The sequence below is a fragment of the Ahaetulla prasina genome, chromosome 3 (assembly GCF_028640845.1).
Source record: "Ahaetulla prasina isolate Xishuangbanna chromosome 3, ASM2864084v1, whole genome shotgun sequence".
Lineage (NCBI taxonomy): Eukaryota > Metazoa > Chordata > Lepidosauria > Squamata > Colubridae > Ahaetulla > Ahaetulla prasina.
This window is the reverse complement of record NC_080541.1, coordinates 99,175,178-99,199,003: the sequence shown is the minus strand read 5'-3', so window position 1 is coordinate 99,199,003 and position 23,826 is coordinate 99,175,178.

Here is a 23,826-nt window from a genome sequence, read left to right as displayed (position 1 = left end):
TCCTTGGAAATGCTATGTAATCTGGTACATAACTGACATTTAGATCATAAATGCCACGGATATTAGTATTTCATTTCTTCTTTTTCAGTGTGATCTACACAATCCAAATTCTTTTAAAGAAAATATTTTTTAAAAAACACACACTCACACTAGATGAAGTGTTTGAAAACTTTAAAACACCTGACCTCATTTTTTAAAGATTCTTGGCGTTATCCCACATGTATAGGTATATTAAGCTATTGTGGGAATTTACTTATAATCAACGTTACCTTTGAAAAGTGCAAGTATTACAAAAGCTTACTAAGACTGAAAATAATTCCCTTGAAAAAAGATTATATTGGAATTGAGGTAGATTGTTATTAGCCACTTAACTAATTACAAAATTCTCAAGATTCTCATCAGGAAGTTTCTTTTTAAAAACATCCATATGCTGTTTATTTGAGTCTCCAGTTTTACTGACAACATAAATAATAATCAAAGGGATATATTTGTTGATGTCTGTTGTAATTTGTGTAAGTTATTATCTAAAAACCAGTTTGTGAATTCTGCTAATCTGCTTAAAAATGTCTTTTTTATTTTGCTATTAATATTCTTGAACAGAAGTTTAACAGTTGATGCATAATTTTTTAATTCCTCTTCTCATGTTTTGTCTTTAGCTGCCTATTTACTGAAAGAAAAATTATTCTGGCAATGCCTACTTATGCTATTTTAGATCAGAACAGTGCAAGTTCCTGATCAGTTCTACTAATTTACTGATACAATTACAATAGAAATGAAACTTATGATTCAAAAATGAGACATTAAATATTCTCATGCTTACCACCCTTTATTTTTATCTTTTATGTTTTACTGATGTTACTGTAATAATTTGATTATTGTCAGCTACTCAGAGTTGTGGAGATTCTGGCAGAATACAAGAAATTATTATTGCTATTATTATGGTTGGCAGCACAGTCACCCAGATGTTCAGACTGGATTTGGCATTTTTATAAACTTACTGAGTCCTTTCCAAAGAGCTGGATAGGCAAATGTTGTTTGATGGTGTTAAATGTATAATGAAAGGATGTAAGTAAAGCTGCATTTTGCAATAGATAAAATGAACAATTGTTTATTGGGAAGGGAATATATAATTTCAGTATGTGTTAGTTCAAAAGGGAGTAGAAGTTACTGATGATTCTTTTGCATTTGATAGCAATTGGAAACTTTTGTGATTAGAATTATCACATTGCATGATCTATATCTTTATTTCTATCTACTGGCTAACTGCATTTTTGTAACCTTAGTTTACATCAGATGTTCTATGGATGGAGGAAAAAGGGTACAAGGAGTCAAAACTTCAAGGAGGGAAATAGAAATAGCATTATTCATTTTATCCTGTTTTTTTAAAAAAATAATTTAGGATAGATTACATATACAATATTTTTGGTTTTGGCATGTTGCCAAGTGAGGTAATCTTGGTCTCAGAAACAAATCACTATTGTACATTTTTCTCATGCCTCTCAAAAAGCACATTCCGCCTCATTTTTAATAAAATATTAGAAACATGGATGGGCATATCAGGAGGCATTGTAGATTTCTAAAATCAGTGTTGAAAGCAAAATTAGTTAGTCCATAGTCAGAATTGAAAGAAGCAGAAATAGTTCAGATTTTAAACAAGGATCTTCACTATTTTTGTCAACAATGCCTTAAAGAAGCCACACTTTTTCCGGAGCTCTACGATGGCCATGTAGCTGGGCTTCTACAATGGCTATGTAATCTTAGAATAACAGAGTTGTAAGGGTCCTTGGAGGTCTTCTAGTCCAACCCCCTGCTCAGGAAGGAAACCCTATACCATTTCAGACAAATGGTTGTCCAATCTCTTCTTAAAAATCACCAGTGTTGGAGCACTCACAACTTCTGGAGACAAGCTGTTCCATTGATTAATTGTTCTAACTGTCAGGAAAATTCTCCTTAGTTCTAGGTGGGTTCTCTCCTTGATCAGTTTCAATTCATTGCTTCTTGTCTGGCCCTCAGGTGCTTTGGAGAACAACTTGATCTCCTCTTTTTTTTGTGGCAGCTCCTTAGATGTTGGAACACTGCTATCATGTCACCCCTAGTCTTTCTTTCATTAAACTAGACATCCACAATTTCTGCAACTGTTCTTTGTATGTTTTAGCTTCCAGTCCTCTAGTCATCTTTATTGCTCTTCTCTGCACTCTTTCTAGAGTGTCCACATTTTTTTTATATTGTGACGACCTAAGTGGATGCAATATTCCAAGTGTGATCTTACCAAGGCATTATAAGTGGTACTAATACTTCGCATGATCATTATTCTATCCCTCTGTTAATGCAGCCTAGGATTATGTTGGCTTTTTTGATGCACACCCTGCTGGCTCATATTCAGGTGATTGTCCACTAGGACTCAGGACAATATTTATCAGAGCAAAGAAAGCGTTAAGGGGATGGCCACATGTGGTTGAACCCAGCTGCTGCCATTGAAATATGGCTCTAACTCAAGCATACATTTTCCTGATCCCTCACAGAAAGCAGAAACAGCTATGAAGAAATTATCAGCAGGTACACTGAGGCTGATCCTGCCAGATTCAAGGCACCACTGGTTGCTTTAGATCTTAATATTGCATACTTTTATATGAAAGACAGGATTCTGTTTCAGAAATACCTTGTCTGAATTATGTCTATGCCTTATTTTCTCCTTAAAAAGCAACATGTAAAACCAAAAACTATGTTACATTTTATGTAATAGAGGGGATGATCCAGTTTCTCTTTCTTTATCCTCATTCTTATAAAACAGAATTTTTTACCATCACGCTTTTCTCCCTGGACTCATCTAAGCAAAGCTTTGTGTAGGCATTGCCATCAGCAGGAGATAAATTGGGTTTTCCCACACATTTTGTTTTATCTCAGGTTATTATGCAGTGTGAAATATGTACTGTAATTGAATCATGATCCATGAAAGAACTAATCAAAGTCTAAAATGTGACTGTATTCATCAATTGATTTAAAAGCTATCTATCAGTCTATATCTGTCTCTTTATTTATACATACTGTCTTAATGCAATTCATATGTAACAATAAAAGAAACACTTTGTCAAGCACTTACTAAAATAAACATTTCTTCAGTCCTGAAACTCAGTGGAGGAAAAACAATGCCAGGAGTTCTACAGGAGTTAATTCTTATGGTCAATGACATTAGAGACCCTACACATTTAAATACACACACATGGTACAAAATTTGGCCTGAATAAACTGTGAAGTCAGATACAAAAAGAAGTCTTGCACCATCTCACAACCGAGGTCACATCTTGCATCTAGCCCCACTGTCTGGAATTTCTAACTATTCTTATTTTTCTCTCCTTCACTAATTATATATATATATAATCTATATATAGACCAATTCTTGAATACAGCTCGCCTGTCTGGAACCCATACCTCATTTCAGAAATTAATACAATTGAGCGTGTCCAGAAATATTTTACAAGAAGAGTTCTCCACTCCTTGAAGAGCACCCGGAGGCTCCAGTTAGTCCAGAATGCGGCCGCGCGGGTGATAGAGGGAGCACCGCATTGCTCCCATGTAACACCCATCCTGTGCGGTCTACACTGGCTACCGGTAGCCTTCCGGGTGCAATTCAAGGTTTTGGTTACCATCTTTAAAGCGCTCCATGGCTTAGGACCAGGATACCTTCGAGACCGCCTTCTGCCGCCGATTGCCTCCCAACGACCCGTGCGCTCCCACAGAGTGGGCCTCCTCAGGGTGCCGTCGACCAAACAATGTAGGTTGGCGACCCCCAGGGGGAGGGCCTTTTCTGTGGCGGCACCAGCTCTGTGGAACGAGCTTCCTCCGGGATTACGACAACTCCCCGACCTCCGGACCTTCAGACGTGAACTGAAGACTCTATTATTTCAGCGCGCTGGACTAGCCTAAGAATAAAATGTTTTAGCTAAATTTTAATGGGGTTTTTAATCAGTTTTTACCGTTTTTAGTGATTTGGCTTTGATAATATTTAGTTTTAATTGGGTTTTTAATGCTTATTTATTATATTGTCTTTTAATATGCCTGTGAACCGCCCTGAGTCCTACGGGAGATGGTGCGGTATAAAAGTATGATTAATAAATAAATAATAAATGAATAATAAATACTCCTCTGATTACAACAAAATACCTTATGCCACCAGACTTGAAATCCTGGGTTTAGAAAATTTAGAACTCCGCTGCCTTCGACATGACCTGAGTTTAATTCATAGAATTATCTGTTACAATGTTTTTCCTGTTGAAGACTACTTCAGCTTCAATCACAACAATACATGAGCACACAATAGATTTAAGATTAATGTGAACTGCTCCAAACTTGATTGCAGAAAATACAACTACAGTAACAGAGTTGTTAATGCCTGGAATGCACTACCAGACTCTGGTCTCTTCCCAAAATCCCCAAAGCTTTAATCAAAAACTATCTACTATTGACCTCACCCCATTCCTAAGAGGTCTGTAAGGGGCGTGCATAAGAGCACCAATGTGCCTACTGTTCCTGTCCTAATGTTCCCCTTTGATTGTATCCAATTTCATATAGTTATTACATACTTATGATTATATTTATGCTTATATATCGTATAGTTATTTCATGCTTATGCTTATATATACTGTTGTGACAAATAAATAAATAAATAAATAAATAAATAAATAAATAAATAAATAAATAAATCTTACCATCGTTTCTTTGCTTAGCATTTTTCCCCTTGGCCCCCAGTTGGATTCTTTTTATTTCTAGAGATGAAAATAAATACAGAAAGAGAAAAGTAGACTAATGTACCCTGCTATTGGCAAGGTTGAATTTCCATTTGAACAGGTACAGATGGACAAAAGGTCACAAGAATTATTACATTCCTCATCCATTTGAAGAAGTATATGGATGGCATTCTTTGCTTCTGGTGTACTTTTTTCTATAGAAGTTGTTTTTAAATTCATGCACAAAAAGCCAGTGATCTCTTTTACAGATACATTGTGAAATGATATGGTATATATTCTGATGTATTGAAAGTAAAAATGCTGTTCAATTTGACAAGCAAGCACAAACTGCTCCATGTTACCAATGCACAAGTCAAATTTAATACACAAACAAATCTATTTCACTATTATGTTACAATGATTTCCAATCTTTTCTGCTTTTATTGTTCCATCTCTTTGTAGTGCAGCCAAGCTTTCTATAAGCTTAAGAATGGACCTTACTGGCTTTGCCAAATAAATGACAATTCTGAAAGCAGAATGACACACATAATAGCTTACTGTTTAAGTAAGCTTAAGTAAGCTTACTAATATATTACTCATCCATTTGCCATCATATAAAAAATTAGGTGATAGTTAAATACTATAAAGAGAATATATATATTTATTTATATCCTATCTTTATTGTTTTTATAAATAACTCAGGATGGCAGACATACCTAATATTCTTTCTTCCTCTTATTTTCCTCATAACAACAACCCTGGGTTGGATTTAGACAGATCTAATATTTAAAAAGAAATAAGTAAATACTTTTTCTGGCCTTATAAATATAGAATATAGTAATCAATGAAAATCGTGTATTAATAAATTCAGAAAAGACTTAAAAAAATAAAATGTATTTTTGCTGTATGGGATTTGTCAGATTGGGTGATTGAGGAGGCTCGAGACAAGTGAGTGACAACAGCTCTTTTATTTAGAGTGAGACGTCAGCAAAGTACAGGCAGAAGGGACCCCCTTTTATGCACACCTGGCTCAGGTACCATCCAATAGGATTTGAATGTTTTCCCGTGGGAAATTCCCACCAATAGGATTGTATACAACACTCTTCCCCCCCCCCCAGAATGCACTTTGCGCTGTTCTTGCATGAATTAGCACATGTAATCGCGTAAGTAGCCAGGGCATTCCCTGTGTCTACTTGACTTGCACAGTTCAGTTTCGGCGGGGGAAGCATGCTGGTCGGAGGTACTTTCAATTCTTCCCAGCTCTTCCATTGGGGCCCTTTTTTGTGGACTATTGGCAGCTATTTTTTCAAACCCTTGTGGATTACTAGCTGTTGGGTCTTCGGCGGGGATTGTAGGCGGACCCGAACAGCGCTGGACACCAAAGTCTTCAGGTAAGTCCTCCGGTTCCCTCGGGCTTGAGTTACCTGTTGGAATAATTGGGTTGTAGTGAGGGCCTAGTTTTTGTGTTGTTTGGACTACTCATTTGTGGAGTTGATCTATGTGTTTTCTTTTGACCCTGCCATTTCCCATGTCTATGGGGTATGATTTGGGCCTGGTCCTTCCAGTTACTCTGCCGGCTACCCATGTGGGGCCTTTGGTGTGGTTTTTTGCAAATACTGGGGTGCCTATATGGAACTCCCTTGTGCCCTCCACTCCCTCCTGGTACCCATCAGGGAAGTAGTTTGGTTGAGGCGGTCTAGCGTGCATTGTAGCTTTCACCCCATTAGGAGTTCGGCCGGGCTTAGTCCCATGGCCGGTGTTCCGTGTTGGGACGTGAGAAAGACATCAATTATTTCCTGCCAGTCCCCCGGGCCTGGCGTGCCAATGCCTCCTTGGTGGATTGGACAAATCTTTCTGCCAATCCATTCATGGCCGGTTTGTTGGGAGCTGAGAGGGCATGGCGGATCCCTAATTCTGCTAGGTAGCCCTCGAATTGTATGGATGTGAATTGTGGCCCGTTGTCCAAAACCAGGGTGTCCGTTAGCCCGTGAGTGGTGAATAATCTCCGGAGCACCCTGACTGATTCCGGTGTGGTTGACTTCATTAGGAACACCTCCAACCATTTGGAGAAGGCGTCCACAACTATGAGGAAGGTCTGACCGTGGAACGTTCCGGCAAACTCAATATGACTATGGGACCAGGGGCTATGGGGATGTTCCCACTCTCTCCCTGGGGCTTTGGGTGGGTTGGGTCTGGACTCTTGGCATGGTGAAAAAAGGGCAACCATTTCTCAATATCAGTATCCATTTCAGGCCACCATACGTAGCTTCTGGCCAGACCCTTCATACGAACAATACCAGGGGGCCCTTCATGCAATATTTCTAAAACCCTTGTCTGCAATTCTGTTGGCACAACGACTCTGTCCCCCCACAGCAAACAGCCCTCTTGCATAGCTAGTTCGGTTTGCCTTGTTGCAATTGCTTGATTACCTGTCTGGCACCCTCTCTTTGGCCCAGCCCCTCTGCACCCAGCCCATGACAGTTCTGATAGTCATATCGTGCCGTGATGCCCTAGCCAGCTCGGCTGATGTCAGGGAGCTTGAGGTCACAGAATCTATGAGCAGGACTGGTCTCCCCAGGGTTGGGTCTTCCACCAGCTTTGGAAGTGGGCACCTGCTTAGAGCATCGGCATGGCTTAAGTCCTTACCGGGGCAGTGGACCAAGGTATAATTATATGCTGCCAGGAAAATTACCCACCGTGTCAGCCTTGGTGACATTGCGATGGGTGTGGATTGGTCTCCAGACAACAGTCCCAGCAGGGGGCGGTGGTCGGTAATGAGTTTGACTTTCCTCCTGAACAGGTATTCATGAAATTTCTTCACTCCGGCCATGGTGGCCAGGGCTTCCCTGTCCAGCTGGCTATAGTTCTGTTTGGGGCCGGACAGGGTTCGGGGAAAATAGGCTATTGGTGCTTTGGAGCCGTTGGGCAGTCGGTGGCTAAGGACGGCACCCACTCCAAAGGGGGATGCGTCGCAAACAAGAATCAGGGGAAATGTCTGGTTATACTGTATCAAGAGGCTATCTTCAGTTAGCAATCTCTTGACTCCTGCGAATGCTGTGGCTTCCTCTTTGCCCCAGACAAAGGAGGCTTTTTTTGTTAATCGTCAATGAAGGGGTTCCGCTACCGTTGCTTTTTGGTTTAGGAAGATGGCACAAAAGTTCAAGAGGTCCAGAAGTGCCTGTAGTACGGTTTTATCTCGAGGGGTGAGTGCCTCTCGGATTTCCTTGATCTTGGATTAGGTGAGGTGAATGCCTGCTTGGTCAATTTTATATCCCAGAAATTTGACAGATGGGCTCCCGATCTGGCATTTCTCTAGTTTAAGATGAAGTCCTGTGGTTAGTTGTTGTTGATGGTCTGCTGATACTAAGACATCATCAAAATAGGGCCCCACCCCATGGATTCCCTGTAAGAGTCTCTCCATAGCCCAGGTGCAACGCTGACCCCAAATTGTAATTGGGTGTATTTGAAGGCACCCCGGTGGGTTACAATTGTTTGTGCTTCTGCTGTGATATCATCGACGGGCAATTGCTGATATGCCTGGGCCAGGTCGAGTTTTGAAAAAAAATTTCCTGGGCCCAAGACGTGCAGTAGATGCTGCACGATTGGCACCGGATAGGCGCTCTTTTGAAGGGCCTTATTTAGGGTCGCTTTGTAGTCCGTGTAGATGCGGATGGATCCGTTAGGTTTAATTGGGGTAACTATGGGAGTCTCCCATCGAGCATGGTTGATGGGGACTAGGATCCCTTGCTGGACTAGTTTGTCTAGCTCTTCGTCTATTTTCGGCTTCAGGGCAAAAGCCTGGCTTTTAATAATAATAATAATAATAATAATAATAATAATAATAATAATAATAATAATAATGATGATGATGATGATGATGATGATGATGATGATGATGATGATGATGATGATGATGATGATGTTTTAATTTGTATACCGCCCTTCTCCCGAAGGACTCAGGGTGGTGAACAGGCAAATAAAATACAAACAGAAACATACACCATAATTAAAACAACCCTTAAAAAACTGATTCAAGTATGCCAGAAATTTAAAATAACATTACACCCCATACAAATTACAACAATTTAAAACCCACAATTAAAATTTAAAATTTAAAATCAGGCCAGTCCATTTTAGTCTATTTTAGTCTAATAGGGGCTATACCCAGGTCAAGGTTGAATGTGATAGGGGTCCCCACGTACTTGCCCAGGGTTTCAGCGAAGACATCCTGAAATTTGTGCAGCAGGTCGTCCTTCATACTCCCGCAGCCGGTCTGGATTTCTCTGACTCCGTAGAGACCCATTCCCAGAGCTCAGATCCAGTCCCAGCCCAGGAGGCTCAGAAGGTGTCCCCCGACAATGGTGACCAGTAGTTTCTTTTGGTAGGGTCCGTACATAACACTGATGGTGGTGATGCTTTCCACGGGGACCCTGTTCCCTTGGAAACTGCGCACTTGGAGTCGTTGGGTCTCCAGCTGTTTTTTTCTGATGTGCGGGAGTGACTCTTGGACTGTGTTCCAGGAGATGATCGTGATGGATGACCCAGTGTCGATCTCCATCCTGATCTGCTGGCCATCGATGTCGACCATTGTGAATTTTTTGTCTTCAGGGCTTGTGTTTGCCTGGCTGATTCTGACTTGGTTTGAATTTGCGCTCTTTTCGGGGCGGCTATTTTGGCCGCACTTGCGTGCAGATGGCTGCTGGCTAATGGGTTTCCCTTCCGCGCGGTCTCTCTGGTGGGAAGGTTGAATTGCTCTGCACACCCGGGCCAAATGGCCCTTCTTCTTGCACCGGCAGCACACAGCATCGCGGAAACGGCAGTTGTTCCAATGATGGTCACCCCCGCAGCTGGAACATTCATTCCTGCAGCTGTGGTTGGATTGATCTATCTGGAAAACTGCCTCTTCTCTGATCTTCTCGTCCCCATCCCTGACTTGGGTGATTTCTGGGTGTTCGACTTGGGCAACCCCTTGGTGGATGGATGTTTCGGTGGCTGGGATGTAGTTTGCTCTGGGACACTGCATAGTTTCAGTGTCGTTGCTGGACAGTTCATGCCCCTTGGCTTTGTCGATTGCCGCTTGCCATGTTAGATCGTGTTTGGAGAGTAGCTGCCGCTGTAATCGGGTATCTCGTACCCCGTATATGAATTGTTTGAGTAGGGCATCATCTAGGTGCCCCCGGTACTCACAATGGGTGGCTGCTTTCTGCAGGGCTGCAATGTAGGCGCAGATGGGTTCTTCCTTGCGCTGCAGCCACTGGCAGAATTCGAACCGCTGGGCGAATTTGGACGGGCTGGTTATCTCTACAAATTGTTTGTATTAGGATATCTTGAATGTCTTGATATTCATGAATAACAAATAGCTGGTTAGTAGAAATTGTTTTGTTTTTTGAAAAAAAAAAAGATTTTTTCCTGTCTTTTCCAAAAGTTGTTGTTTCGGGCATATAAAACTTTTTAATATTTCCATCTTCCAGCCTTTTCTTCTGTTTTAAATACTTCCTCTAGTTTGTTATGCATGTTGTAGTTTATAACAATTTAGTCGTGTCTGACTCTTGGTGACTTTATAGGCCCATGATGGTGAACCTATGGCACATGTGCCACAGCTGGCATGCAGAGCCCTCTCTGCAGGCATGCGAGCTGTCACCAGCTCAACTCCATTGCACATGTGCGCCTCCCTCCGGCCAGCTGATTTTTGGGATGGGGGCAGGGTGCATGTGGGAGATGTGTGTGCATGTGCAGGGGGCAACACCCCCACACCCCCACAGCCTGTTTTTGGTCCCAGGAGGTTGCAGGTGTTTCAAATATTTTTAATCAAAATGCAGTTAAAACATTATACAAGCCATCGAAAATATAAATACATATATATATATATAATACATATATTACTGGTCCTGTTTGGACTATTGGGGAGTGGCGGGAGACTTGCTTGGGGATAGAGGAGGACATGTGCCACGACCGACGCACCCCCACCCCCGTTCCAGGATGTTTGGACGAGGCTTGGATAGATTGCCATCTAGACTGTCCTTTTTGTTTTCCATCTGATGCCCGTCCTCATTTTGGATTACCATCATATCTTGACATTTCTGCCATTCGGAGATGGAGCCTTTTATTGCCGATTTTATTTTTATCTGTTTATCTTCAGTCGTTATGCGCTATTCGTCTTGTGAACTCTTGCGCCTGCGAGGTGCCCCCGCCTCGCAGGAATGGCCTGCCTCATTATCAAGGGCCGGCCTCAATGACGGGTCTTGGGACCCACAGAGGTGGCATGCGAAGAGAAAGAGCCTTTGGTTTTTTTTAGATAGGGCATTTTTAAGGGGTGGGAGGGTAGGGCGAGTGTTGGGGGTAGCCCGTTGGGAGGGAAACCAGTCCCTGCGCGTGCTCGTGGCGATTATTTAGTGGGTTCGGAGGTTATGGGGGGGGAGTGTGTTCCTTTTTGTGAGGGTGGCTCCATTTGCACGGTAAGTGGGAGGGGCAGATATGGCGGAAGGGGGGGATCGTATCAGTCTAGGGGGTTACGCGTTCGATGTTTGCAGGCGATCGTGTGCCCCGATCCCTCTGACTTTTCCCGTTCCCCGGATGGTCAAGACCCTCAGAGCCTGGGCCTTCGTCTTATGTTATGCAACGCACGGTCCGTGGCCAATAAGGCCCCCCTAATACATGATCTTATCCAGGGGGCGCCATGGATCTTATAGGCGTTACGGAGACCTGGTTGGGCACTGAAGGCGTGCCCTGGTCGAAATGTGCCCACGGGTTTCCGTGCATTCCATCAGCCGAGGCCCAGGGTAGGGGTGGGGTGGCGGTTGTTATTAAAGAGAGTCTAGAGCCGAGGGAGACCACTGTACCTCAGATTGCGGTGTGAATCCTCTTGGTGAGATGGGGTCATAGGTGTCAGATGGGCTTGCTGGTCACGTACCTGGCTCCTTGCTGCGTGACAGCTGCCCTGCCCGAGCTCCTGGAGGTGCTTGCCGGGGTGGCAGTGGAGACCCCCAGACTTTTAGTCATGGGGGACTTTAACTTGCCATCTGCCGGCTCGTCATCGACAGTGGCTCGGGAGTTCATGGCTTCCATGACGGCCTTGGACCTGACTCAAGTAGTGGATGGCCCCACTCACATCGGGGGTGGCACACTGGACCTTATTTTTATCTCTGGTCAGTGGTTGAAGGATCTGGATTTGAGAGATGTAGTCACAGAACCTTTGTCATGGTCAGATCACTCTCTCCTTCGCCTGGACTTTCTGACCGCCACTCAACACCGCAGGGAGACGGAACCACTACGTTGGTTCCATCCCAGGCGCCTGATGGACCCGGAGAGGTTCCGGACGGAGCTTGGGCCACTTCCTGAGGGTCTGGCTCACGGCACGGCAGAGGAACTAGCCGCAGCCTGGCAACGGGCTGCGGCTGGGGCTTTAGACCGTGTCGTGCCTCTGCGGCCTCTGACCCGGCGCAGATCCCAACCGGCTCCTTGGTTCTCCGAGGAGCTGAGGGGGATGAAACGCCGGAGAAGACGCCTAGAGAGCTCCTGGAGGTCTAGCCGTTTAGAGGCTGATCGGACACTAGTTAGGTCCTATACTAGGACCTACCTAGTGGCACTGAGGGAAGCGAGGCGTTGCTACGCCTCCTCCCTCATTGCGTCGGCAGATAACCGCCCAGCCGCCCTGTTTCGGGTGACCCGTTCCCTTCTTCACCGGGGGAGCAGGATGACCCGTTGCAGGGACGTGCTGAGGAGTTTAACGGTTATCTATACGATAAAATCGTTCAGCTTCGAGACGGTCTGGACCAAAATTGCGGTGATTCAGATGAGGCATCTGAGGGTGGTCTTGGTGATATTGTCTGGGATGAGTTTGACCCTGTGGCTCCCGAACACATGGACAGGTTGTTGGGTAGGCTGAATGCCACCACGTGTTTACTGGACCCGTGCCCCTCCTGGTTGGTGCTGGCCACTCAGGAGGTGACACGAGGCTGGCTCCAGGCGATTACGAGTGCTTCCTTGTTGGAGGGAGTCTTTCCGGCTGCCTTGAAAGAGGCGGTGGTAAGGCCCCTCCTCAAGAAGCCCTCCCTGGACCCGGCTGTTTTAGGTAATTATCGTCCGGTCTTCGCTTCGCGGCGAAGGTTGTAGAGAGTATGGTGGCATATCAGTTTCCCCTGCACCTGGATGAAACTGTCTATCTAGACCCGTTCCAGTCCGGTTTCCGGCCCAGCTACAGCACGGAGACGGCTTTGGTCGCGTTGGTGGATGATCTCTGGAGGGCCAGGGATAGGGGTTGTTCCTCTGCCCTGGTCCTATTAGACCTCTCAGCGGCTTTCGATACCATCGACCATGGTATCCTGCTGCGCCGGTTGGAGGGATTGGGAGTGGGAGGCACCGTTTATCGGTGGTTTTCCTCCTATCTCTCCGACCGGCCGCAGACGGTGTTGACAGGGGGGCAGAGGTCGGCCCGGCGCCTCACTTGTGGGGTGCCGGAGGTCGATCTCTCACCCCTTCTGTTCAACATCTATATGAAGCTGCTGGGTGAGATCATCAGTGGCTTCGGTGTGAGGTACCAGCTGTACGCTGATGACACCCAGCTGTACTTTTCCACACCGGGCCACCCCAATGAAGCTATTGAAGTGCTGTCCCAGTGTTTGGAAGCCGTACGGGTCTGGATGGGGAGAAACAGGCTCAAGCTCAATCCCTCCAAGACAGAGTGGCTGTGGATGCCGGCATCCCGGTACAGTCAGCTGAGTCCTCGGCTGACTGTTGGGGGCGAGTCATTGGCCCCGATGGAGAGGGTGCGCAACCTGGGCGTCCTCCTGGATGAACGGCTGTCTTTTGAAGACCATTTGACGGCCGTCTCCAGGAGAGCTTTCCACCAGGTTCGCCTGGTGCGCCAGCTGCGCCCCTTTCTAGACCGGGATGCCTTATGCACGGTCACTCACGCCCTCGTGACGTCTCGTCTGGATTACTGCAATGCTCTCTACATGGGGCTCCCCTTGAGGGGCATCCGGAGGCTCCAGTTAGTCCAGAATGCGGCTGCGCGGGTGATAGAGGGAGCCCCTCGTGGCTCCCGCGTGACACCTATCCTGCGCAGACTGCACTGGCTACCTGTGGCCTTCTGGGTGCGCTTCAAGGTATTGGTGACAATCTTTAAAGCGCTCCATGGCATAGGGCCGGGCTATCTACGGGACCGCCTACTGCTACCGAATACCTCTCACCGACCTGTGCGCTCTCACAGAGAGGGACTCCTCAGGGTGCCGTCAGCTAGGCAGTGTCGTCTGGCGACACCCAGGGGAAGGGCCTTCTCTGTGGGGGCTCCCACCCTCTGGAACGAACTCCCTCCAGGACTTCGTCAACTTCCGGACCTCCGAACCTTTCGTCGCGAGCTTAAAACACACTTATTCATCTGCGCGGGACTGGATTAGATTTTAAATTTACTGGTTTTAAATGGGTTTTTATTATTTATATTGTTTTTAATAATTCGGCTATAGAATAAGTTTTTTAATTGTCATTTTAGTTTGTATTTATATGTATTTTTAATTGCCTGTGAACCACCCTGAGTCCCTAGGGAGATAGGGCGGTATATAAATATGAAAAATAAATAAATAAATAATAAATATACAACAGGAACAGGAAGCAAATAGAGGTAAATCCTAGAGAGGCAGGAAATGCATCACAAAACAATGGAGATGAATGCTGAAGGGGACTAAAGCTGCATACAAGGCTGACCTAACACCTGTAACAGCAGGGAGGCATACTAGGCCCAAAAGGGAACAGGGGTATCACATGCGCATATGTAGGGGAGCATGGGAGAGTTGTGTGTGCACGTACGGGGAGGCAGAATTGCATTTTAGGTGCTAACACGCGTGCATGCTGTTGTCCTTGTGCTTTTGGCACATGACAACAAAAAGGTTAGCCATCCCTGTTATACGCAAATGCTTTCCAGGCTACCCTGTCAAGTACAACTTCTTTCAATTGTTGTATATTCAACTTTGCATCAGATTTGATGTTATCAAGCCAGCCTATTCTTTGCTTGCCCGCTAACCATTCTTAGCATCATTGCCTTCTTCTATGAATTTGCATGCATAATATGGCCAAAGTAAATCAGACATAATTGTATGACTTTAGCTTCCATTGATGTGTCTGGTTTTATATGTTTTAACACCTTTCTGTCAGTTACATATTATAGATATAATCTATCTAATATGTTTGCTGTTTATATTGGCTCCTTGTTTCATTTGAAATACTAGATCTGATACAGAATCAGAGGTGGGTTTCAGCAGGTTCTGACCAGTTCTGGAGAACCAGTAGCAGAAATTTTGAGTAGTTTGGAGAACCGGTAGTAAAAATTCTGACTGGCCCCACCCCATCTATTCTCTGCCTCCTGAGTCCCAGCTGATCGGGAGGAAATGGGAATTTTGCACTAACCTTCCCCCTGGAGTGGGGTGGGAATGGAGATTTTGCAGTATCCTTCCCATGCCACATCCACGAAGCCACACCCACCAAGCCATGCCATGCCCACCAAGCCACACCCACAGAACCAGTAGTAAAAAAATTTGAAACTCACCACTGTACAGAATATATAAGAATGTCTATCTGAAGACTGCTGCAGAAATCTTTGTGGAAATCTTTGGTATTATTCAGGAGACATATCAAGAAGAAAAAAGATTTGAAGAAGAAATGTAAATGCAACCCCCCCCAAAAAATATGAAAGTCATCAACAATATGAAAGTCATCATAATGGTAATCTATTTTTTAAATGAAAAAAATCATCTAGATAAATAGCTCTGAAAAACACGTCACCTTGGCAATAAAGAATGGGAAGGTTGCATTGAATGCAACATTTGTGAAAAGAGGGGCAAAATCCCCACTGAGAACTAACTTTTTAAAGAGAATGGTAATAAGGAAGCATTGACAGTTTTAAGGAAAATAATTCAAGACATGTTCTGCTCTTTCTCTACTACATGGCAATTAAACTAGCAGAGAAGGAAAGCAATTTTCTTTGATTTGCAGGAGGTAAGCTCACTGGTGAACCTGATTAAAGCAAGCTGAAGAAACATTTGGCCAGCTGAAAAGCCATGGCAATTCCCTTGTCAACTTTTCTAAAAAAAAAAAGATGAACTTGAAGTTGTACTTGTAACACCTGTATGGTAGCCCTTGTATTTTTAAAAGAATTACTAATAATAAATATTTGTTTTAATCCTAAAACGGTAAGTTTTAATGATGACATGGCAGTGGTTGGTCTTATCCGCAGTGACAAGGAAGATACTTATAGGGAAGAGGTGAAGGCTCTGGTGGACTGGTACAAATAAATGTAACCTGGTTTAAATGTTAATAAAACAAAAGAGATCATTGTAGATTTTAGAAAGAGCCGACATAGTTATACCCCACTCAGTATCAAGGATGCAGCTGTAGAGGTGGTTGGCAGTATTAAGTATCTGGGGGTGCAGATAACCAACAATCTGAACAAGTTTCTCTAGACGTCATCCTTAGTGAAGCATGCAAACCAGCATCTGCATTTTCTGCATTGGATGAGGAGAGCACATCTTGCTCTTTCTGTCCTAGCCACTTTTTACAGAGGCACGATTGAGAGCATTGTTTGGTTTGGTAGCAGCAGTACTTCAGATAGAAAGTCCATACAGAAAATAGTGAGGACAGCTGAGAAGATTATAGGAAGCTCACTTCCCTTTATTCAGGATACTGCTTATAAGTGCTATGTGTTTTGAGCTCAAAGCATCATTAGAGACCCAACACAGGCACTTTATGGTCTCTAATCAGACATAATTGTATGACTTTAGCTTCCATTGATGTGTCTGGTTTTATATGTTTTAACACCTTTCTGTCAGTTACATATTATAGATATAATCTATCTAATATGTTTGCTGTTTATATTGGATACTGTAATTTAGCATTTGTATACAGGTAGATTTTGATGTACGCTCACAATTTCCACTGGAATTTCCATCGTTAAGCAAGAGGATTGTGAGTCATGCCCGATTTATGACTTTTTATGTTAATCAAATCACTATAATTAAGTGAATTTGGTTTCCCCCTTTGACTTTGCTTGCCAGAACCTCTGGATGCTGGAACTATCATAAAACCATGCTAGTTGCCAAGGGCCCACATTCTGAACACATGACAACAGAGATGCTGCAATTGTGATAAGTGCAAGGATTGATCGTAACTCACTTTCTTCAGCATCAACATGATTTTGAATATTCACTATTGCCTCAATAAGTTAGGACAACTTAGTATTCGTCCACCCTCAGTGAATACCAAAAGTGTATGTTAAAGTGAGTATATATTTTAACAGAGAACATGGATACATTTGGCAATCTAAATGCATAAATCCATTTTCTAAAATCTTAGCACTGAATGATACACCAAGATACTCCATGTTTGCATGTATAATTTTACCCATATCACATTTGCATTCATGTTGGAAGCACCTAAGCTGCTTCTGGGTTGAAAGGATCAGCTGGTGACATCACCATTGCCCAGGGGATGTCCAGTTGGGTACTCCTCTCTGCACCTTTCCACCCTGCGTCGAATGGCCTTGCAGAGCGTTCCGTCCGGAGCGCTAAGGAGGCATTGTCCAGGCTCAAGCCAGGTGACTGGCAAACAAAAATAGACTTTTTCCTAGCCGTCCAGCACAGAACCCCAAGCACAGCCACTGGGAAAAGCCCAGCCGAATTGCTAATGGGACGAAAACTCCGGTGCCCACTTGACCGTTTGAACCCCCATTACACACCCGAGGGTTACAAGGGGGAGCTAGAAAACAAGGAAATGAGCATAGGCGACCGGGTGTGGGCCCGAAACTATGGGGACGGCCCTAGTTGGCTCGCAGGACAAGTAACAAAAGTAACAGGGCCAAAATCGTATGTGGTAGAGCTACCAGACAACCGAATGTGGCGGCGCCACATAGATCAGTTAAGGAAACGAATAACTGACCAAACCGAACCAACAGAGACAGGTAATGACCAATACCACTTTGAATCCACAGCTGACAATGACCCGGGGGAGGCGCAAGACTTAGCTGAGGTCCCAGAGTTCCAGCGACGCCATCAGGTCCCCGAGGGAAACAGCAAGGAAAATTCCAAAATTAATCCAAGGCCGGATGGCCAAGAAAAAGAGTCGGCCAATAATCCAGAGCCCGATGGCCCAGAGAAAGAGCTGGGAGGAGAAAACAGCCCCTCCGACCAGCTCAAAACACCACCCAGAACTGAACCGCGCAGGTCAGAAAGAACTAGGAGACGTACAGGTTATTTGTATGACTACGCTAAAAATAACATGTAAATAAATATGTAAATAAGACCAAGTGTTTTCTGGGAGGGGAGGAGTGTTATGTATTAACAGTTGTGCCTTTAAATATTTGAGCGGGAAATCAGCACGTTGCTGATTGGACGAAGCCTCCAGCAGAACTGTATAAAAGGAGAGGTTTTTCCCCCAGCCTGTTGCTGGGTTCACCATATATTAAAGAGCTGTTGTCACTACCCTGGTCTCCAGCCTCGTTACTTCCCGAACTTAACAACAGGCACTTTATGGTCTCTAATCAGACATAAAAATAGGAAGTATGAGTTTGCTGTAGTCTGTAATTAAACTATGATATTGGCCTGCCATATACTTTTCTTACAAGTAGTACAAAGATTTCATGTGAAGTGCTATGAATATTCAATTAATATTCACTATTGCCTCAATAAGTTAGGACAACTTAGTATTCGTCCACCCTCAGTGAATACCAAAAGTGTATGTCAAAGTGAGTATATATTTTAACAGAGAACATGGATACATTTGGCAATCTAAATGCATAAATCCATTTTCTAAAATCTGATAGCACTGAATGATACACCAAGATACTCCATGTTTGCATGTATAATTTTACCCATATCACATTTGCATTCATGTTGGAAGCACCTAAGCTGCTTCTGGGTTGAAAGGATCAGCTGGTGACATCACCATTGCCCAGGGGATGTCCAGTTGGGTACTCCTTTCATGTCTCCATTAATGTGCCTAAAAATATGGTATCTATTTATCTACTTGGGATTACTTTTTTATTTATTTATTTGCATTTATATCCCGCCCTTCTCCGAAGACTCAGGGCGGCTTACACTATGTTAGCAATAGTCTTCATCCTATTTGTATATTTATATACAAAGTCAACTTATTGCCCCCAACAATCTGGGTCCTCATTTTACCTACCTTATAAAGGCTGGAAGGCTGAGTCAACCTTGGGCCTGGTGGGACTAGAACCTGCAGTAATTGCAGGCAGCTGTGTTAATAACAGACTGTCTTACCAGTCTGAGCCACAGAGGCCTACTCATGCACAGAGGCCTACTTACTTTCAGACTGTCAGATTAGCAGGAGCTGGGGCAAATGATGGGAGCTCACTCTGCGACATAGTAGCACTCAGGTCTCAAATGCAGGCTTTCTAATCATCAACTCAGCATCCTAACCATATGAGCCATCATGCTCCCTGGGTAATTGGGTGATCCATAGTTTATGCTTTATTTCATTTTTATTTCCCTTTTTTAAAAAGGATGGTGTCTTGCTATTCCTTATGAAGATTATATAATACAAAATGAAAGAGAACAAAAGAGAAAATATGAAATGCTCAGCATATTTAATGAATACTATTAAAAGCCATTATTTTGATACTAATGTTGCTTCTCATTTATTTAACCTTAATAATTGAAAAATCCTATTCTGAAAGTATGATTACAAATTGTCTAAGGCTGTTCCTGATTCATAATTTTTTTCCCATCCTGAGAAAAGTAGATATATTCACAAATGAAGGGTGAAATTGTCAGTTTTGTTTTCTTTTTTGCAGGCTCTTATTCATTTCACACCAGTTAGTGTAATTAAAAAAAAAACCACTCCAAAATATATTTTCTTTAGTACTAGAGATTAAAGAAAAGATTTGCTAAGATAGCTCATTTTATACCTTAATTTTGATGTTTTATGTGAGCTAAATTATCAGAAATCTAAATATTGAAGAAAGCCATTTCACATACTGGTTTGGAAAGTGTGAATTTATTTCAGAATGTGAAATAAAATCCTGTTCCCTTCCTAATATGGGCAGATAGGTACATGGAAACTTCAATCAGCAGCTGTTTATATCAGAAAATTTTGACATCAAATCCATAGGCAAAAAAAATTAGTCATTTCTTGTAGACATATAGTATATCCCACAAAATTGCAAATTATAGTGACAGCTTTCATATTACATATTATTTGTGTTTGCTATGTGTCATTTTTTTTTATTTTCTCTGCATTGCTTATCTTTAAAATTACATTTTCTCCCCTGTTGCTGTTAAAGAAAGGTGAAACATTGGTAAATCATTGTTAAAAAAAGATGTCACAGGATTCCTGATTAATATATGAATTTTCAAGAATGAGATTAAAAGCTAACATGTAAAACATTTCAAAAGTTTAAAAGTGAAATTATCTTTTAATTTAATTCAAACATAGTTTAACTAGCAATTTTCTGTACAGTTCAGAAAAACAAAGACAAGCAAAAGCAAATAACGCATAAATAAATATGTTTGTGGGCAAGGAGTTTACAACAATAGTTAGTTATGCATCCTAATGTATTAAGTCAGAGATGCAGAGAGAATTGTTAACTCCTTAACTGTCTTTGGGGAATAATCTCATTTTATATCTTCCCTCAAATATACTTTGCATCACTGCATGACCTAATTATACTTAATTACAATTCTTGTAATGTTTTAGGGCTACAGACATGGAGATTCTAGCACACTGAAATACATACTTCCTCATTTTTTAAAGGTTATCCTAAGTGTTCTAGCACTGATGACATTTTTAACTCATCCTTTACACTATTTCTTTCATATATGTCGGACTATAATTCACATTCTTCTCTGTCAGCAATATTTTCCAGTACAGCAACAGCATTTCCCTACACTTTTCCAAACTAACATCTATTTCTAAGGCCACCGAGTATGTTGGATGTAAATGTGTTTTGATAATTTAAGAATGCCTTTTTCAAAAGTAAAATTGTACTTAAACAATGCTGGCGGATTTTTTTTTTCTATTAACAACCTCTCCTAGGCAGATCACTTCCAAGAGACTGAAAGAAAGCATAGGGTACACAGTGTTAGGCTTCTTTTCATTAGGTTTCTGACACCTATACTTAGAAGTTAGGTCTGTGTGGAAGTGTGTACCCATTTCCAAGTTTCCCCCAATGAGGCACAAAAGAGGTAAAAAAAATTGACAAGTGCACATGTACTAGAAGTAGACATTCTCTCTAACCCATGCGTTCATTTGTCAGGAAATATTATTTCTGGTGTTATTTTGGATCTGATTTTAAAAAAATTTGCCTTGAGCAATTCTACGTATCTGTATTCTATTTGATATTCAGAAAGTATCTATCTTACGTTACTATTGTAAGCACAATACTATATTTCAGACCGATACATCTCACAATTCTCAAAGGTCATCATCCATGTCTTATCCAGCACTGAACATTGGTTCTTGACTGCCTATTGCCTTTCTTTACAAGTCCTCTACTTACAATAGCTCATTTAGTGACTGTTCAAAGTTATAACGGTAGTAAAAAATGTGACTTATGACCGTTTTTCACAGTTATGATCTTTGCAGCATCCACCTGATCATGTGATTTACATTTGGATACTTCAGAACTGGTTCATATTTATGACTGTTGCTGTGTCCCGGGGTTATGGGATCACCTTTGGCAACTTTATGACAAGCAAAGTCAGCGGGGAACCGAGAGTCACTTAACAAATGGGTTATTAATTTATCAACTGCAGTGATTCACTTAAAAATTGTGGCAAAAAATGTCATAAAATGGGGCAAAACTCACTTAACAAATGTCTCACTTAATGACAGACATTTTGGGCTCAATTGTGGTCGTAAATCGAGGACTACCTGTACAAGAGGAGCTATGGGATTATCACATTTCAGGCAAATAGCAACATCAATAGTCAACATCAGTAACATGCAGCATCACTGTGATGTCACAATAACTATGCCATACTCTTCAGGTAGGGAACATCAATACAGAGCCAGGATTTTTCACTGAAACATAGAGGCAGAATCAACAAGCATCATCCAGCATCCAGCAAAAGGTAATGCTAATCTCTTTTTTCAGGTGTAGCAAATTCATACTCAGCTTTCTTTCACAGGATTTCAAAGGTGAAATTTAAATATATTTCCTTCATCATAAATAGTTTTAAAACCTTAAGCAAATATTGCCTTCGAGATTTTTTTTCAGCTGTGTCTTTTGCCAGTAAAATACCATCCAAAAGATGAGAGAGATTCCCCCTTTTCCCATCTCATTAACAAATGCATACCTCATCTGCCAGTTCTCAAGTAATAGTCTTTAGTAAGTACATCTTGATTCTAAATGTTATAGAAGGTTAATTTCTATATTACAGTGATGAGATTTTTCTCTCAGAAACCAAGATGCTAAGCACACTTGGAGATTAAGAAACTTGGGAGAAGGGGAGGAAAAACACAAACTAACCAATATTTTCTGTGGAAGAAGAATTAAATCAGAAGATTATGTGCAATCGTTGTGATATTTTTCCACATTTTCTGAAGCAAGCATGCCTATAATGTTTAACTAATTTAAAAAAATACCATCAAGAAACTTTAAGAAAGGAAGCATACAAATCAGCTTATTCTTTAAAAAAAGAAAGAAATCTTCAAATATCATTTCTGACCATAAAAACAATCAAGAAAATGGAGCAAAGTAACTAAAATAGATAGTTTTAGATGTAGCACTCTTTCATATAAGAAAAGATTCACAAAGGAGATAACTTTTTAAAAATCTTGACTAAAAACATTTTTCTGTTCACTGTAGGAGATATCACAGAGACGAGGTTCTATTCAGGGATGCAAAAGTTCTTGTGAAAAGCTTGTCTTTATAATGAGACTTTAAAGTAGGGGTCCCAACCCCTACTATTGATGAAAAAAGGACTAGGGGTGACATGATAGTAGTGTTCTTGGCTAGTCTAGAAACTAGGATTGACAGGATAGCAGTATTTCAGGGGCTGCCACAAAGAAGAGTGAGTCAAGCTATTCTCCAAAGCACCTGAGGGCAGGACAAAAAGCAATGGGTGAAAACTAATCAAGGAGAGAAGCAACCTAGAACTATGAAGAAATTTCCTGACGGTGAGAACAATTAATTAGTGGAACAACTTTCCTCCAGAAGTTCTGAATGTTCCAACACTGGAAGTTTTTAAGAAGAGATTGGATAACCATTTGGCCTCTGGTGGCTCAGCAGACTAAGTCTGTCTGTTATTAACACAGCTGCTTGCAATTACTGCAAGTTCAAGTCCCACCAGGACCAAGGTTGACTCAGCCTTCCATCCTTTATAAGGTAGGTAAAATGAGGACCCAGATTGTTGGGGGCAATAAAAGTTGACTTTGTATATAATATACAAATGGATGAAGACTATTGCTTAACACTGTGTAAGCCACCCTGAGTCTTCAGAGAAGGGCGGGATATAAATTAAAAAAAAATGGTATAGGGTACCATGCCTAAGCAGGGGATTGGACTAGAACAGGGGTCTCCAACCTTGGCAACTTTCAGACTTGTGGACTTCAACTCCCAGAGTTCCTCAGCCAGCTTTATTTATTTATTTATTTATTTATTTATTTATTTATTTATTTATTTATTTATTTATTTATTTATTTATTTATTTATTTATTTATTTATTTATTTATTTATTTATTGTTTAAATTTCTATACCGCCCTTCTCCCAAAGGACTCAGGGCAGTTCACAGCCAAGTAAGACAATTAATACAGAATTAAAATCAGATTAAAGAAAAAATTTAAAGTTGGCAGAAGATTTAAAACCATTAAAAACCCCATTATTAAAACCCCATTAGGCCAATCCTGCTCGCTGGAATCGAAATGTTTTCAGCTTGCGTCGAAAGGTCCGAAGATCAGGGAGTTGGTGGACACCTGGTGGTAGCCCATTCCAGAGGGTTGGTGCCCCCACAGAGAAGGCCCTCCCCCGGGGCGTCGCCAGCCGACATTGGCTGGCCGACGGTACCCTGAGGAGACCCTCCCTATGGGAGCGCACTGGTTGATGGGAGGTCACCGGTAGCAGCAGGTGAGGAATGAGGTGAGGTGAGCTTTGCTGAG